Raw genomic sequence first — 16577 nt, 5'->3', positions numbered from 1 at the left:
TTAATAATATATTTATATTTTAAAAGGGTTACATTTATATATACAAAAATTTATATTAATTATTTTAGAAAAACCATATATAATGATAAAATTAAGTAAACAATAATTTGTATTATTTTTATATTTATTTTGATTTTAAAATTAGGTATTTTTTTACGAGTTTTTTTTAGTGCTACTTTTTCCAAGTTTTACTGGTGGGTTTTTCTGGTCTAATTTCTTTAAAATCCGGCATCACAAGCTTGATGGGTAACCCCTGCACAATCGAAGTGCCCTAGAGGTTTTTCAGGGTGTTGAATCCATATATATAGTAAAAAACCATTTTAAATAACACACATCAAAATTTCACCTCAAATTAATCCAAAAAATTACACTACAAAACAGTTTAAATAACACATATCAAAATTTCACCTGAAAATTTTCGGACAGATTCCGACACAAAAATCCAAAAAACTACACTAATTTTAATAAATATAATTTATTTTAATAAAAAATAATTAAAATATTTACAAAATATTTTATTATAATTTTAATTCACAATAAAAAATTATTATTTATCATTAATTAAATAAATAAAAAAATACATTAACTAAAAAGAACAAACCATCCAAGCAAAACAATACAGTTTGCCAATTTCAACATGAACCATTAAAACAAAACCAGTTATGACAAATTCCACATGGAGTGGATATTATTTTGATGAGAATGGATTAGAAATGTAAAAAGTGTTATTACTTCACATTGCATGCACGCTATCCGAGAATGATGCCTAACATCTCATAACATAATAGGAGAGGGGTCACGATCATATTTCATAACCGTACCCTTTCACGTTAAATAGTTTATAACATTAGATAGTGGGTTAGGTAATGTAATTTCAATGACAAAATGTGAAGAATTTGAAATAATTTCGTGGTGTAGACTCTATAGTTTATAAATATTTAATTTGATAATAAATAAATCAATAATAAATTTCATGTTTTTAAAAGACAATAATATAAACTTATAAGGTTTATAGGAGTAGTTTAATTGTTGAGTGTAGTGTTATGAAGTAGGTTTATGGGATACGTTGAATATTATTTATATATATATATATATATATATATAATTTATTAAGTGTCGAGAGTAATTAGATTTTTTGAGTTATAATTTTCTGTTTAAATGTAAAAATGTTTGTAGTTAGATAAATGTAATTTCTCTAAGCATTTGGTAGATCTGGGATTAGCATATAGATAGATAGATAGATAGATAGATAGATAGATAATGTGTTAACTTTGTGTTGAGCATATAAAGAATTACACATACAAAGAAATTGAATTTGGAGATATATTACTCAAAAATATACACAAAACGATATTAGTATATTACATGTCAAATCCAAAATGCCTCTATAGATAGTGCTTATGAGATCCAACACATTCCAAACTAGGAGAATATTCTAGAGAGAATATATCAACAACCCAATCTAAACAAAAAACCAAATATACCTGTATGTTATTGTAAGCGTTAATTCTAAGTCCCCCGCTTAATGCTTACATTACAAAAGAATCACAAATTACAATTCACATATAAGTCACATCCGTCTGATATGGTCTTCCCTAACACTTCTACCCACTCTGAAATCTTATGGACCACACTCTTTCTCCAACACTTTCTTCGAGCTTCCCACTTGACTCATTTAAAGTACATTTGTGTCTGACCATCATTGATGCACTTGTAATGATTAACAATATTTACATACTTTATTCTTCCAAGTTACATAGCTTGTTATAGTTGTCAGAAAAATTAGTCAAGTCTTCCCTAACACTTCTACCCACTCTGAAATCTTATGGACCACACTCTTTCTCCAACACTTTCTTCGAGCTTCCCACTTGACTCATTTAAAGTACATTTGTGTCTGACCATCGTTGATGCACTTGTAATGATTAACAATATTTACATACTTTATTCTTCCAAGTTACATAGCTTGTTATAGTTGTCAGAAAAATTAGTCAAGTAATTTAACCATCCTATGGACAAACTGCCATTTGTTGGATGACATAGTTTGTTGTAGCTGACAGTTATCTAGGATAGTTATCTGGATATTGAATGTCTTCAAAAGTTAATCAAGAAATTTCCCTTCTTTACATATACACACTTACATACAAATAAAGATAAGTTGTAATTGATTTTCTTGAAGCATCAAAAACCAACAAGACCCATCAACATATAACAGTATGACATAACCAAATTAGTGATATGTTATGTTGGCACCAAAGAATGTCGAGAACCATTATTTTGCAATATGTTTCTCTCTCAATAATTGGTACTTCAATGTACTAATTGTATCAACAAATGGTCATATACTATTAATTACTAGCTAGTTTCCACTTTTGTGTGCACCACACAACCATAAAAACAATAAATTACTACAAAACATCCTAGAAATGAAAGAAACAACCAATCTCGCATGCCTCATTTAACGCTAGTGACATCAAGGTCAAATCCATGTTTGAATGTGTGATATTCCCTTTTCTTGATATAATCGAAGTGGACAGAATTAACCCATGGTATTTACCATGGTATTGGCCCCTAGTATTTGCTTTCATCTTTTGAGGGAAAACAGTAAAATAAAGTTTTTAGAGAGTCTGTCTAGCCTATAAAGGGGGATTGGAGCTTGACACTCGGATAATCCTGAGTTATTTATCTATTTTGTCTTTATTGAGAACTTGGTGAGGCAAGTTCTAGTTTGATCCCAGGGACAAAAACCCCGTCGGTGTAATTTTTTGGTGGATCCATTGACAGTCCATGGTTGTGCTTCACTGTATTTTCTTTCTCTTTTGATGAACAGTCATGCATTCCATTATAGGGGCTTTAGTATTAATGTATGGGAATATACTATTTTCTTCAATTTATAATATAAATAAGGGTTGAATATTATTTTTAGATCCTTGTGTTTTATGTTTGGCTTGTTAGTAATTCAATTAGAATGCTAAAATATTCCATATCTATTGTTTATTTAACCGTTTGGGATCCTACAGTGGTATGAGAGTTATGTATCTTTCCAGCCTAAGGGTTTTATGTAGGGAACTTTGGTGGGATTTATTCTCACCCTAGCCAACATTCCCATCTTTGGTGGTATTTGATATCACCTTGGTTGGTCTTTTATGTTTTTATTCATGCAAGTGAAACATTACATATGGGTTGTTTATGGTACCTGGTCATTAATAGGTTGATATGTAAGACTCCCTGTAGAAACCATTAAGCTCCAGAAGGAAGATCTTTTAAGTATCAAATTGTTAACGAACTTCAGGAAAATCCTTGTTTCTAGGGATTTTTATGAAACTAAGGTCATGAAGCCCCACACGTCCTAGAGCCGAGGACATAATCCATATAAATGTCATGATATGTCATAGCAAAGAGCATAGGGCCAAAACCATTCATTCAACAGATTTCATAGGTCGACTGGCCATACTTTTGTGCACAGGATTAGAAAACCATATTCAGTCACTCAACAGACTTCAAGCGGCCAACAAGCCATATTCTGACACACATGGTTTAAACTTTGTTGTTGAATGGTTGTAGGGGTGCCAACATAACAATATTGTGGTTGTAGGGGTTAAGGGATGACATGTTTATCTTACAGTTTGGAGAATCATGAGAACACCATGGGATTGTGAAGTTGTGAACAAGTCACGAGTCAAAAAGTAGTGGGCTAAAGGTCGTGGGTGCATCTGTCGACTAAGAGCATAGGGAAACAAATTTGGCATGTTGGACAAGAAATTGGTTATGTAGGAGTGTAGGAGCAGCGATGCCATTCAACCGAACCTCCATTCACACGTTTATGGGACCTAGTCATCCATTTATTACAGTTGTAAAGCATTGAATTTAAGGATTGAAATCCATTGAGTCTATTATAAATAGGTAAACGAGATCACCTTCATTGATCAGAACTACCACAACTGGACGCATTATAGAACTGAGGCATCCAACGTAGTGTGGTTGGTAACCACATCATTTGACTATTGGTTGATGGTTCTTGGCATGACAAAGTTGTACACTTGGAACTATGTGCTCCAAATTACTGAAACCTATAAACAATTATCATGAATTCATAAAGCATTGAGTAAGTTTCCACAACCCTGGACTTATGCAATACCACAAAGGAATAACAAGGGGCTTAGATCACTTAAGGGTTAAGGGCTAAGAAGATTAACATTTGATCCAGAGAACTAGACTTCTGGTCAACAATGTTTACATTGTTTTGTAGTTTTGAAGGAAAAAAATAAAAATAAACAAATAAAAAAAGAGAGTACAACTGGTAATTTCATTTGTAAATAAAGTAGTGGTTTATTGGAGGGTTTTTGGCACGTTTGCTATAAGAAAAAAATTATGATGGGGTGTTTTCTTTGTGATCCTTTCAAATTGTTGATCTAGTGTAATTTGCCTAAGGGATATGACAAAATTATTTCTTTGAAGATGGGACCTTCCCTAGAAAATTCCCATAAAATTATGGAAAAATTTCCAGATGAAATAGAAGAAACATGGGGGGATTTTTGTAGCAATACTAGTTTAGATGAAAAAAAACAAGCCTTTCTTGAAAAGTGTTTATGACATTCTATAGAATATGCACCCATGGGAAGTGAAGGAAGGACATGGAAGAGGGGTTAAGATCTTCACACTTTAATCTGAGCTACAACGAATGAAGTCAGTTATAAACCTTCATAAGTTGGAGGACATAGACACATGTCTGTCTGGGCTAGGGTAGCCAAAATGGAAGAAAAGTAGTTACGCTCTCAAGTCATCCATGCTTGTGTTGATACAACGCAAACTCTTAGAGAATGCATATGAAGAATTCAGGCTCACAATTGCTTCTTCTGTCAGCAGGATCATGGCTTTCACATCACCACTACTACCTTAAAATAATGATATCATGAGGGAGATATTACAGTTGATAGTAGAATCACTTCATGGGTTGAACCACATCATGTTTCCTACCTTTTAGAAGCAGTGCATAATCTTAGAACTCATGAAAGAATTCAGCTTTCACATATTCATGTTGAATCTAGAATGTGAGGACTTAATCTTCTAGGCGTTCCGAAATTCTTACACCAACATTACATTAGCTCATCTAGATAGTTTCAAAACAAGAATCCAAAACTTTATGTCCTTATTTTTGTAAGGATATGCCTACATCTTCAAGATACTAAGATCCAAATTGTTTACCATTTGGAGAAAGGAACTAATTGTATCACGAGTCACCTATGATCTTGTTGAGAAGTTGTTCATGAAAAAAATAAAATTTCTTAGAAGGGTGTTGACTAAGAAGGAACTTAAAACAATTGATGGAGGAAGCAAGAAAAAAGGTAGTAAAACCTACAGTAAGATTGAACTAAGAAGGAGAGGACTATGCTTTAATTGCAAGATACATTGGGAACATAATCATTCATGTCTAGGTGATAGGAAGGAGGGAACAAGGATTGAACAAGAGGAAATTTCTTTAGATCATGGGGAGTCTTCTATAGTTGGGTCTATTGATTTTAAGTATGCTGAGCACCATTATGATATTATTCAGAAAGACTTAGAGGATGGAAAGCATCTAAAAGTGCATGGGGAAATTCTACCTAATTGTGTTGATGGGGTGGACTCTTAGACAATTGAGTCCATAGGTCTCTAGGAGGATTTCCATAAAGAATATGAGTATTTAAGTATAAATACCAATCCACGAGTTCATATATGTTTGACCACTGAAGAGGATGAACAACATTTTGTCTTCACAAGTGGAGAAGGTCAAAGAGAGGACATTCAAGGAAACTTAAGTGAGGAGTCAGTAGTAGTGAATCGACATGATGAGGATGGTCATGAGTGGTAGCATGAAAAACATAGTATACACAATGATCCATTTCAAGAGATTTCATTAAAGGCTCAAGTTGAAGTTGTGATTGTTAGGCATTCGATACAAACAGTTTCAGAGACATTCCAAAGAACACCAAAATTTCTAGGAGGAGACTACCAAGAAAGGATTAAGCATTTTAAGAAAGATTTTATGATGTTGAAGTAGAGGATTCAGATAGTTTGAGGAACTATCTTATAAGAGAAAAGGAAAATTGAGGAGCTCATAAGAGTATGTCTCAAGTCAGCATTCAAGTTGTCTAGTTTTGAGCAATGGCTAAAATCCCTCACAAGGTGGCAAGAGGAGTACTGTTGGGAGTTCTAGAGTAGCCCTCTACAAGAGTACATAGAGATGGCTTGCATCAATACCAACCCACCTTTATACGTTGGGGGAAATCAAGGAAGATTTTTACAAATGGATCACGTTGGGTGACCAGGTGGAGCAAAATGAGTTGAGCATCGGGCAACATCAACATGGTATACTTATTCCATGTGAAGGAATTGATGCATTAGATCGTTCCCACGAGATGGATTGAAGAGATATTATGAGTTGGAACTTTATTTATGGGATGATTCCTAGGAAGATACCCTTAGCCAAGGGCATATTGTAGCTTCGGCCTGAAGGTATGGGCAATGATGGAGGGTTGAGATGGTATCATAACCCATAGGTCCCATGACTTAGGTGGCATTGGGATCTAGGTGAATCTATTAGGGGAAATATTGGTCAGAGGATTGTTTGGGATCCAGGTATCGAAGGATCCATTCAGGATCATTTAAAATAGAGACATGGGATAGCACATTGGTTTATATGGGATCTTGGTATCAATATGCATATGATTTTATTGTGGATAGAATTGGATGCTAGAGGGAAAGCAATATTTGGGTGAGAGGATTTGTAATATTCCACTTTCTTGATATAGTCAAACTGGACAAAATCTTCCCATGGTATTTGCGTTCAGTTTTTGAAGGAAATAAATAAAATAATTTTTCTAGTGAGTCCATCGAGCCTATAAAAGGCGATAGGACCCTAACATTGGGATCATCTTGAGTTATCTATCTATTCTGTATTTGTTGAGAAAACCTTGTGGGTGTAATTATCTGGTGGATCCATTCAGGGTCCACAATTTTGCTTGAGTGTCTTTGTTTTCTCTTTTCATGAGCAATTGTGCATGTCATTGCCGGGGCTTCAATATTAATGTGTGGGCATGTACTATTTTCTCCAATTAACAATACAAATAACGCTTGCATATTATTTTTAGATCCCTTATGTTCTATGTTTCTCTTGTTAGTATTTCAATTAGAAAATTGAAATATTCTAGATATGTTGATTATTTATTCATTTGGGATGCTACAAAATGCTTGGTCAGGTTCAAACTTAGATGTCCTTTCATGTCTTTATCCATCTCATCACATGGTTGAAGCACAATTGAGAGAACACTCTTAAATCAAATCATTTTCATACATCAACTTCCAGCACGCCTAGAGAAAAATTCAAGTTAAAAAATATCACAAATGGCCAACATCTGTCTTTATTCCATTAAGACATGTACAACTTTGTCTCACCACACTATTCACATGGGACCAACGACCTGACTTAAGTTTCTCACCAGACGATAATCCCCCATATTGGGTGGTGGTAAAGTTCACGTGGCACACCTGCAGCTTTGAGTGAGCACCATAATCAAGGCAACAATGTCCACTAAATTAAAATATTCCATACAAATATGAGATTTCTAGTCTCCCTATATATTCCTGGCATCTCGTTTCATTGTTTCCTATGGCTAATCATCGTTATCATCCACTGTGGTCATCATTTCACCAGCTCTAGTTAAATTTTATGGAGCATAAGCACATCAATGGCAGCAATGGTTGCCTCACAGCTTTGTCACTTTGTTGCAAAGAATGGTGGGTCCTAATTGATAGATTGAATCACCTTATAATTGTCAACAAGACAAGGGAAATGCTTACTGAAAGAATATTTCTCATTTAAAATAATTAGATACCTAACAATCCTCAATGCACCAACAATGAAATAAATGATTATTCACGCAAAAAACTTACACATTTATGTTCCCTTGGAATTCAGATCTATATTTGTCATTGTTTTGTGCCTTAATGCACGATGCTCCAAAATTTAGAATCTTATCAAAGTAGTTGGATCAATTCTTAAATAATGGGTGAATCCTGAGTTGGTTCTGCCTCTATCACACAGATCTGCAACCCACCGAAAACACATCATCATTGTGCATATATTTCTCCCATGGAAATAGTGATAATGTGCAAACACTCTTTTTTTTCAAAACTGAATGCATGGATTCTTACTTACACATCTCACACAAATCTCTAGATGAACACACTATACTCACGTACCACATAGATCTATACTAATCTATGCATAGAAACAATAACACTCATGATTCCATCATCTTCCTGACCTTCCCCTAAAGGAAACAAGCTAGAGCAGGTTCTAATATTGACAAAGAAATTGAATTTCGAGACATATTACTCAGAAATACACAAAACAATATTTTTATATTACCTTTCAAAGCAAAAATACATCCACATATTTAGTGCTTATGAGATCTAATATATTCCAAACTAAGAGAATATTGTTGAGAGAATATCTCAAGAACCTAATCTAACTGATAAACCAAACCTACCCATATGCTATTATACGAGTTAATTCTAAGTCACATTCATCCTGAGCTACACACTAGTAAAATATTTTAACCATATTCTTTTTAGTAAAGTATTCTAATCATAATTGTTTTCTCATTTGTTATATATATTGTTGTGTCCCTTATTGGTGAGATAGCTTTGATGACACTTGGAAAGGGTGATTTTTATACATTGATATAAAGATTATTCATGTTAAAATTATCTATATGCATGTATGCTATAGACCTAGTTAGGGTCACACAGTTGTTACGTGCTTATGATAAAGACTAATTTTGGTCAAGTGCATACTATTAATGTTTTCTCTTTTGGTATCCTAGTTTGTACATATGTGTAAGACATCGATGGATCCGAGATTGAGACATAGAGTTCCATGGATGATCATGGTTATGTGGAACATATGGTTAAGTATGACTTATGGATGATACATGATTTGTATGATAATATATGGTTAATCTTGTACTAAGCAGGATGTGGCAGGGGACCTGGTTATTTCGAAACAAGGATGCTCAAATTATAAATGCCTATGGAAGTCATGATACATGATTTGTAGGATTATATATGCTTAATATTGTATCGAGTAAGATGTGGTAGGCGACATTGTTATTTTCAGACAAGGATGTTCAAATTATAAATGAATGTCGAAGTTATTTGTTCAAAAACAAAATGAATTTAGAAGTCATGCACAATTCTTGGTCTTGGAACTATACCTTACCAACGAACCATCAAAGGGGTATGAGCTCACAATTAATACCTTAAGGTGAAACATGAAGTTTCAAAGTAGATTAGATGAGAAGCCATGGGAATTAGGGCATGGAGCCTAAAATCCATGGAAGATAAAGACATAGATTTAGGGTCTATAATAAAAAGTTTTGAGCGTGAAGTCCTAAATATTTAAAAAGATCAAGGTGTAGAATCTTGGATATTTGGAGTAGATTGGGGTGCAAAGTCCTCAATCTACTAAGGCACGAAGATGAATGTAATAGGGGTGAAAAAACCCTATTCTCTGGAAGGAAAATACCATTATGGGCAGCTCAGGGATGAATTTCCTTAATAAAATCTCGTTTTTGACAATTATGAAGTGATTTTCAAAAAATATAAAGTCATGTCTAGCATCTCAAGTATGACTTTCCAAAAATAGTAAATCACCCTGCATCAATTGGTATTCAAGTATAGTTGCAGAAAAATCACTTAACTTATCTATAATCATTCCTGATAGTTCAACATTTACTTAATCATCAATATTATAATAATTATTATTATTATTATTATTATCCTCCTCTATGAGACTATGATATTATTATTAAAATGAATTACAAGTCACTTCACACCTTTTTCGTTGATGACTCTCATGGATCCACATAACTCTATCTCTTAATGATACATTACACTATCTCTTATGCACTCATCAAAGACATAGAATATTCCTCTTACACTCATTAAAATCATTTCATAAGAGATTCCTCTTATGCTCTCTTTAATGCATATCTCACACTCTCGTTAACTAAGGTATGCATACCTCTCCTTAATGTCATGAGATACACTCCTCTAAATGGAATATGTTACTCTTTCTCAAGGCATGCATATTACTCCTCCTTTATGGCAAGAAGTTGTTGCTCCTCCTATATATGTGTCTCATGTCTTCTTACTTAAAAAGGAGAGGTGCATTGTGATATCAAGAGTTGGATAGATTTAAAGAAGATTGTGAGAGGGAGAGTCTTGGAGAGTATCGAAATGCTAATCTAAATTACTAAGTAGCTTTACCCAATGGAGTTGACCATGAGTGATATTGAAAGGAAGTGAAATTTATCTTCCTCATCTGGCATTGTATATCTCTCTACTATTGTATTGTGGTACTTATTGTGAGCTCTTATAGCTCAGGGGTTCCAGGGGAAGAATTTACCCCTTGATATGGTTGGATGGAAAATAAAATGGTTCAAATGAATTTGTTAAGGAATCAAAGATACATCGTATTCTCAACAAATGGAGTTGAATATATCATCAAATCTAATAATAATTGTCCTAAAATTGTATTATAACATTAGCATAAAAGAAAAACTAGAAATTTAAATTGTAGTAACCATCTAATTTTGGTTTAAGCTTATGTTATATAGAATCTTATTGGCTAGTTGAAAATGAAGACTAAGAGTGATATATATGTATGGATCATTAGATTGGAATTATTATTGGTATAATTTATGGTACTAACCTTGATATTGTACCATTTGAGAAATGCAAGCCAAATACTGTTGAAGGTAATTGCAAGAAATAATTTCCAAAGGACTTGGGTAAGAGTTTCATGAGTTATGGTTTTGTTTAATTTTAATTGAAATAGGTACTTAGAGGCATGTTTTAGAAAGAGTTTTGGGGTATGTTGCCAAGTGTTTAGAAAAATCCATGAATGGGAAATTCTATTATTATTTTGTTTTATTATTATGCAAGAATGAGTGTTAACTTGCAGCCTACTAGAGAAGTAGGAATGGATTCATACCAAAAATATACCTTGAGGATTCACTATATCAGCCCCCAAAATAAAGATGCAAAAAAATGATGGCAGCCAACAGTTTCAAATAAAATAATGGAGGTAATTTTTAGTCATTATGTGCTTCTAATCCTTGCAAATGTAGATAACAAGTAAGGATACATAAAGAATTAAAAGAATAATCACTCATTAAATCTTATTTCAGAGTGTTTCTCTATATGTATTACAAAAGCTGAAGATGCTTGCCATGTGTTTATAGGAATGATTGAATGAAAATAATGCTTGATGAGTTTCAAACCTTTCATTTCACTTACAACAGATGAGATGGATTATAAAAGCATTTAGTCAATGCATATGTAATTATAGATTAATTATATATTGTTATTTTTTGTGCATGGTTGTATATTAAAGTTTACATGCCATCTGTTTGACAAAATTTGTAAATGAAATTCCAGGAGTCAGAATATTTGCTAGTTTAAAAAAATTGCATCCATGGGTGGTTTTGTAATGATTTGGGACAACATTAGGGGGTATCCATACCATTTGAGCTTGTAACCTGTAGGCTTATTGGGCCCTGACCCAGGTTTGGAAGAGTTTTTAACTAAACAAATCCCGCACTACTAGCCCTTTCAGCAACAATCCGCGGAGCGTGGACTAAAGTCTAACCTGAAGTAGTATGGGAGGGTGCTGGAACCAGGTTTCCCCACCCTAGGGATGTCTTGATGAGGTCTAGAGGGGTCACAACCTGATCTATGCACTTATGCTATTTTGTGTTGCTCTCTGGCCTTCGCGAAGATCCGCGACGGGGGTTTCTTAGATCCTTAGTGTTATTGCAGTTATTATAGATCTAGTTTATTTTTAAGGTCTTTAACCGAGCATTTAATAGTTAAACCTAGTGCACACAATCATAAATATTAAATATACTTAAAAATCCATAACGTAAGCATAAACATTCAGATATGCAATGAGATACACAATAATTCCAAAATACTTATCTTTATTAATCTTTCGTTCAGTACAATCCAATTCCACCCTGCGCACATAGCTGCAGGGGTCCATGCACATAGCTGTGGACTCTACCAGGCCTCTACATACACAGCTGCAGAGCCTACTCTAACCACTACCACCCATGACTCAGACTTACAAACTCAAAGCACTTCTTTCTTTCACAAACCCATACACTTTAGATCTCCATCCAAGCTACTACCAAAAAACTACTTCTAAACCTAGATCCTTGATTTATTTATACATTTCCATGGTCCTTAGACCATGGGAAAGCTGACACATTCTAGATTAACCTATAATAGTTTAGGGCAGACTAACCTTGGACTTGGCCCATTACAATTCGCGCTCCGTGCACTTTGCGGACTCTTTACCATACTTTTTCCCAAAATGCAGCTTTGAGCCCTAAAACCATTACGCGTGGGATCCACTACCCAACAGGCCCCCAACACAATCATAGCACAATAGGTATGTGCAAATCCCAATCATTGCACTCCACATTACAGATCTTGGTCAATGTAGTCTCTAAAATCTTGTTGAAAGCTTCAACTATCCCATTCGCTTGTGGATGATACGGCGTACTTTGATGATGATATACCTGGAATTCCTTAGCAAGTGCACTGATAGTTTCATTTAGGAAGTGCATTTCGCGATTACTCATTAGAACTTTTGGGCATCCAAACTGTGTCAACATTCTCGAACAAAAATTTCACAGCTGTAGCGGCTGTGCAGTCCTTAATCGGTTGTGCTTCCACCCATCGAGTCAAGTATTCTGTTGTGATGATTATATAGCGCACACCGGTCTTTCCTTGAGGCGTGATGGGCCCCACAAAGTCGATCACCCACTTTTTGAACGGTTGCAGCATCACCTATGGATTGAGCGGCATTTCATCTCGTCGCGATGGTTTCCCAGTCCATTGACATACGTCATAGGCCCGACAATACACTTTTGAATCTTGATGTAGAGTTGGCCACCATAGTCCGGCGCAAACAATATTCTGTGCTATTACCCATACTGCATAATGTCCTCCTGCAACCCCTCCATGTGCTTCTGCGATAATCTGCCCTCGTTCAAATTCAGGTACATATCATCATAATATTTTGTTATTTCCCATTTTGTAGAGGTGCCCCACGATAACAGTGAAATCCGCCATGCGTACCACTAATTCTTTCTTCTACTAAACTGAATACCCCTGTGGCACGGTCCCTGTGGTTAAGAACTAGATTATATATTTGAAGTGGCCATCTGCGATGCGCACCACATAGAGTTGTGCATCAAGTAGTCCTTCCTCCAAATTCATTGGCTCCTCACCGTTCTCAATTCGGGACAGGTGATCTGGGCCTGGGTTTAGGCGTCCTGGCTTTACAACGACCTCGAAATCATATTCTTGGAATAGTAATAGCCATCTACAAATGCACCCCCCGAACACAGGCTTGTTCACCAGGTATTTTAATGTAGAGTGATCAATATACATTTTAAAGTTCCCACCAAGTAGATAATGGCGGTATTTCTGGAGCACATATACCATCGCCAATCCCTCGTGCTCAGTAGTGGAGTAATTCTTTTCTACTTTAGACAGTCGTCGACTCGTTAACATGATCAGGTGATCAATGCTTTCTGCTCCTTCCTGCATGAGTATGGTGCCCAGTGCGATACACGATGCATCCACATGTACTTGAAATTCAATGTCCCATTTTGGGAACACCAAAATGGGGGTGGATGTCATTTTTTCCTTTAGAATCTACAAACTCTTCTTACAGTCATCATTCCAACAATATGTAGCAACATTTTTTAACAACTTTTCCATTGGTGTCGTGATTTGCGCATGTTATAGACATATTTGGTCACTGCAACCCCAATCTTATATGTCAATAAACCAAGGGCTCTTTAATCCCTAAAAGTGTTGTTTCATACCCTATAGGATCATGGTCAACTGATTACATCATTCCTCAAAAGTTCCACCTGAAAAACCACTCAGAACTGGCCAAAATTGGACCATACTGACTGCTCCACTTTCAGGGTGCGATGCATCTCACCTTCTACACTCGGGGGGTGCGATGCATACTGAAAAGGTCTTCTATGGGGTGCGATGAGTGAGGATGGACAAATGTCCGAGACAGTTTGCTAAGTCGATGCTCATGGAATCTTTCAGAAACTTCTCATATGACACTTGCCTCTCTGAATTCGCCCAGGGATGAGTAAGAGATCCAAGAAATTTCTCAGTGGAACCAAGAACAACAAGTGGAATCACACTAATCAAAAACCTAGAGATGACTCACACCCTTGTAGACATCTATAAATGGATCCCTCATCTGAGAGATCTAAAGGCTGGAATTTTGTAATTTGTGAGGAAGTGCCGATAGTTTATCTTTGAAAAATAGTATTGTATCATTGGGTGATCTTACTTTTCATGAGGTGAAGAGGGTTTTGATGCTGGGAGGATGATGCTGGATCAGACAGCTGGGTTGTAATTCTCCCTTCTACTATTAATAAATTTCTTTGAGTTTTCCTCCATACAATCGTGTATTTGTGAATGTTGTCATTTATGAATGCCATTGTATGATCAATGTACTTCTGATTCTGCATTGTTTATGATATAATAGATCGAGATGCTTTGAAGGTGTTTTGTTACTTTGTCGCTATAGGTATTCATCAAGCGGGATAAATAGGAGAAGGGGTGCAAGCTCTATCAAGGGAGAAAGGAATCAAGAAAGGAGTCAATTGGAAGATCTAGGTTGGTCTCTCTGTTCCTCCCTTATCTATCATACATAAAGGAAATCACAAATTGCTTTGATTGTTTGTTTCTAGGATAGCTGCCAATCCTAGTGGGACTAGCAGATCGAAAAGACCTAGTTTTCTTGGAAACAAAATGGCAACTCCACTGGGGAATGAATCATTTGTTTGTTTTCTATTGATTGTTTGTTTTATAAACTATATATGGAGCTTGAAGTTAGCCAGATAGCCTTCGAATCGCTTTTGCTCTACAATTGTGAAGTAGATGAATGTTGCTTCAGTCAATCTCCGATTTAGTTTATGATTTGAACATCTGACTGACAAACATCCTAGATGCCCTATTGGTAGTTCAATAACCTCCTAAGATCATACCCCTGTACTTTGTTCTTTACAGTTCATAACATCTCAGTCTAAATCACTGAACTCAACTGCAAATTTGAGCAAAAACCCACCTCAGTTTCATTCCCTGGTCCATCGCACTGTCTATCACTGGAAGCTAGTATGCATCACACCTCCCATGTGTAGCAGGTGAGATACATCCCTGTTTCTATGAAGCACAAGTGCGATGACTGAGTAATACTATTTGTCCCTTTGAAATTTGGATTTTTTCTCCTTGTTTTCAGCTCTATTCAGTTGTTTTGCTGCGTATGATCAATATCTCATCGCTGAAGCCTCCTTCCTTTACATAATTCAACATGCATCGATTAGGATTAGTGAATTTTTTTTGTGTATTTGTCCATCATTTTCGATCCTTTTTCAAAAGTAGCTTAATCGAACTGTCATTTTGATGCAAAAAGTGTTGTAATTGTCATTTTGAGTAAAAAAGAAGAGTGTCATAAATTCTTCCTCCTATAGATATTCGATTGTACTTTTTTCATTGTATTTGATTTGAATTGTTAATATTTGAAGTGTCGAAAGCAGTTTTCTATTTGAAATCGAAAAGTGTCATTAAGTCTTCCTTTCATTTTGAAAAAGAAATTGTCAAAATGTCACATTGAAGAAAATATTCCAGATCTATACTTAGTTTTCCTTTTTGGCATTTCTCACTTTAAGGGAACAAAAAAAAAATACATGCATTTGAATTTTCATTTAGACTGTGTGCGAAAAATGATTTAAGAAAAGTGCATTTAGTGTGTGCTCTTTGCTTTCTGTTTGAAAGAATCATAATCTTCTTTCCTTAATAGCTAGGATTTTCATTGCTAAAAATAAACAACGATTGTTTATCATTTTAGATTGCATATTTAGGAATTTTACATATACATCACACAGTGAACCTTGAAAGGAAAAATTCTAAGCAAAATCAACTCTAAAATAAATTTCAATGAACTTAACAACGCTTTGGAACCTAACGCAACACATCTAGAGGTCTAGGCTAGAAACGTGTTCTGGTGTCGTAAAATTTAGTAACTATCATTTTCATCGAAGGTTGCGTGATTCCTTCTCTTTGATACGACAAGTGCTAGCACGAACTTGTGCTCCCCGTACCGTTGAGTATATATTGGGAGACCACAATAGGCTTATATCCTTTATCCATACGAATCTGTGTCTGCCACCCTATCAATTGCAATACACTGAACACATCATTGAGGAAGATTGACTGTCGTACATAAGTTCTTGGTAAATTCTCTTTAATTTATCACCAAGGCGTATTTTGTAGTTTTGCGATTGGTTTGGTAATCCCTCTGTCTAGATCTCTAGAGTAGTCACTTTCATTCCTTTTCGACTCCTTAAAAGAAAAGATCCATCTGAGCACTTGTCACTTCAAGCTAATTAAAAATTGAAGGGGAATAGAGTCATCTTTAGCTTTTTCTCAAC

Source organism: Pinus tabuliformis, chromosome Q (assembly GCF_031772625.1).
Source record: "Pinus tabuliformis cultivar Carrire ecotype Pingquan chromosome Q, CPIR1, whole genome shotgun sequence".
Lineage (NCBI taxonomy): Eukaryota > Viridiplantae > Streptophyta > Pinopsida > Pinales > Pinaceae > Pinus > Pinus tabuliformis.
Note: the sequence above shows the minus strand (reverse complement) of the source record.